The following is a 3,466-nucleotide window of genomic DNA, read 5'->3' as shown; positions in this document are numbered from 1 at the left end:
GGAGGAGGAGGAGGAGGAGGAGGAGGAGGAGGAGAAGGAAGGAAAAGAGAAGTAGAGGCCAGCCATGGTTATGTGGAGAGAGGGGAAAAGGGATTTGGGGGAGATGGGGAGTAAGAGGGCAAGAGGCAAGGGAGCGAAGCTGGAGTAAGAGAGAGAGGAGGGGGCAGGCAATCCCCTTTATAAAGCCAGGCCTATCTAGCCATTGCTGGGTGACCTTGGGGAGGAGCATACCAGGCTGTCCCCAGATAACTAGGGGTAGAGTCCAGAGAGAATACCAACATACCCTAATTTTGGTTTACTTAAAACAAATGGAAAAAGGTGGTGGTGAAGCAGGAATAGGGTCATCATGATATCTGGCTGCTTCATACTGAGACTGGGACAACGTGTCTCTGAGGAACCTAGAGGAATATGTATGGAGCATGGAGGATGTTTGTCCAATCTTAGGAGCGTTGGCTGCCTCCTTGCTGTCCAGGGCCTTGGAGCCATCTGAGAATAGGTCAGAAGAATAGTTCCAGTAAGAAGTGTCTGTGTCTAAGAGGGGATTGGAGCATCTGAAGGTTGCTTCTCTGGAGCTGTCCTGGATGTAGTAAGTGCCTGAATTTGACAAGATGTTGGAATACATTATTATAGGTAGAGAATAAGATTAAGTACATTTGGGAGAAAGAAAAAATTTTCTTAAGATGTACATTTGAAACTCAGAGGAATTCCACTCTAATTGCACCTTTTGGAATAGGTAGCAAGTGGGAACTTTGGGCAAATGTACTTATCTGGATGGAGCCTATGTGGTCCATGAGAGGTAGATCTGAGTAGGTTTCCTGTAGCTTATAAATTTATAAAGGAGGTAACAGCATGAGTTAACCACATGAACAATCTTTAAGATGTACCTTTTGTGGAGCAGAAGAAACAAGATTAAAACGTTGGATCATATAGTGGAATATTGTGTTGGAGTTAGGCAAATTGATAGGAACTCAGATAATATTAGGGCAGTGGCATAGCAAGAAGAGGAAATATGAAGCCTTTAATTAATGGAAACAGAGTTTAGGTAAAGAGATAACAGACTATATCTGTGAAAACATTTTCTAGCTGTCAATGTAGTCAGAAGTCTTAGAAGTAAACAAAAATCTAGCAGTTATAAACCACTTATATGTTATTTAAAAAATGACAGAGTCCACTAGCCAACAACAGTTCTCTGTGGTCTCCATGGTTTCAATGGCACCTTGGGAGGTCAGTCTGGCTTTCAAGCTCAGAAGATGCAGGGCTTTTTTCTCTGTGGAAGGGATGCATGTAACATGAAAAATGGCTTACCTTTATTTTAACTAAGTCATTTGACACAGAGTATCCAGTGTTGTCCACTTTGCATTTCAGTGATTATCACATCACAGTGCAGGAGGCATCCTGTAATGGTGTCCACATCTTCTGAGACCTTGTGGGAGAAACTTTAGAGGCTTTTGGGAATTCTGTCTGTCATAAACTTAATAGTTAACAAACTTCTGACAAGATTGAGCTCGATATAGATTGGTTATAACTGAATAGAATTTAATGACAGTAGCAAAAATTCATATTGAGAAAGGATAGAAATGAAAACCTCAGGTAACTTTAGCAAAGAGGCATATGGCTAGAACTAGTTTAAGGGAGCTGGCAACAGTGATATAAAATCCTGGTGACAGAAAAAGAGTTTGTCCAGGCAGATTTAAGCCTGTAACATAAACTGAGCATGCAGGCAGCATGGATAGGTAAGCACTTGGGCCTTTTTTCATTTATCACACTGCTGGCAGTATGTATGAAGATTCCTTAAAATATATGTTTGAAGACAATTTAGCATCCATTGGGTGGCAGGGGATGGGGGTGTCACTGAATACATATTCCTCCTTGTAAAACCATTGCATGAGCCAACTCCAGCAATGAATTGTGCCTCATGGAGAACCTCCATGGGTCTTAAAAGCAATGGTCCTTTAGCAGCCTGTTACCATGGGGTGTAACCTTTAGCTCCAGTGAAATGGGCAATGTCCTTTCAAGCTAGAAATAACATTTTTGTCAATATGCATTTGTTTTAAATGGTGCTTAGGTTAGGCTGTATTCTGAGGCCTACTGTCTTTTAACATTTTGTACAAAAAAAAAACAAAAAACAAAACAAACACAAACAAACAAGCAAAAAAACAAGCAGACAGAAGTTATCCATGGTTGGAGAATTGGCTTGACAATCATTTGGGCTCTGAATTTCATCATAGTGGCTTAATGTGAAGCCCATAGCAATAGACATAGTGTCATGTTCAAGTGTCTTCAAGGGTTACAACCAATGTCAGCTTAGCCATCTTCTACAAGGGAAGTTAATCTTGCATTTTAAGAAACACCACAGGAGTTCTTGCTACACTGTTAAGGTGGCATCCATGTGTGCTCATTTTATATTGACTTATTTTCAGTATGAAAGGCTTAAGAGTGGTCTCCATCGGAAATCTCTTGTTTCCTGATTTTTTTTTTTTTAAATAGTTCTAAGATTGTACCTGGGGTCTTGAACATGCTAGGCAAGTATTATACCATGGAACACATCTTCCCCGGTCATCTTTTAAGAATGCATATTTTTAAAGTGTCCTGTGCTGTACTCTATGTTACTGAGGCACAGGAGGGGAATGGTGGCCATCCCTCCCTACCAAACTGGTGGATGGACCTTGAAAAACAGGCCCTGCTAAATGAAGCTGCTGTACAGGGGACATGAACTAGCCCTCTAAGCAATGTTTGCCAGTGGCCTCTTAGTCATCACCATTATCAGGAAATGTTCACAACTTCCAGCTTATTGAGACCCTCCAACAAGATTAAAAATGTAGCTTGCACAGCTGGCAAAATAAGAAAATATACTAGGCAGAGTAAAGTTTTTTTTTTTTAATTAAATAAGCCCTCAAAGGCTTTTTAGCACTCTGGAGAGTAAGAAGATAAAGTCTTCTTCAACACATGCTGGGGGACAAAAGCTTCTTTTTAGGTGATTAAAAGGGGGAGCCAGGCATGGTGGCGTGTGCCCATAATCCTAGCACCCAGGAGGCAGAGGCAGGGACTAAAATTTCAGGCCTTGACTGGGCTCAACCTGGAGACCCTTGCCTTCAAAGACTTGAGAGCTGGGTCTGTGATTCAGTAGTACTGTTTGCTGACCACACACCAGGCACTGTTGCCCATCCCCAGCATTGTAAAACCAAATCACAACCAACATGTAAAACACAAGAGAAATACTCAGAATGGCTTGGGTATATTAGTTGATCTCGTTGAGACTCTCAGCATAGAACTATTTCTTCAGTTCTGCTTTGCCAAAGTACAGGCATCTTTTACCCGTCAGTATTACAGATTGACGAGTTTACCGTGGGTCAGACAGTTGTTTTTGCTCTGTTTGGAGACCTGGAATTCCCTAAACTTCATATTTTCTGAAGCACTAATGTGGATTCAAGCATCTTGAGAAACAGACCAAATCAGGAAGTGCCAA

The sequence above is a fragment of the Mus pahari genome, chromosome X (assembly GCF_900095145.1).
Source record: "Mus pahari chromosome X, PAHARI_EIJ_v1.1, whole genome shotgun sequence".
Lineage (NCBI taxonomy): Eukaryota > Metazoa > Chordata > Mammalia > Rodentia > Muridae > Mus > Mus pahari.
Note: the sequence above shows the minus strand (reverse complement) of the source record.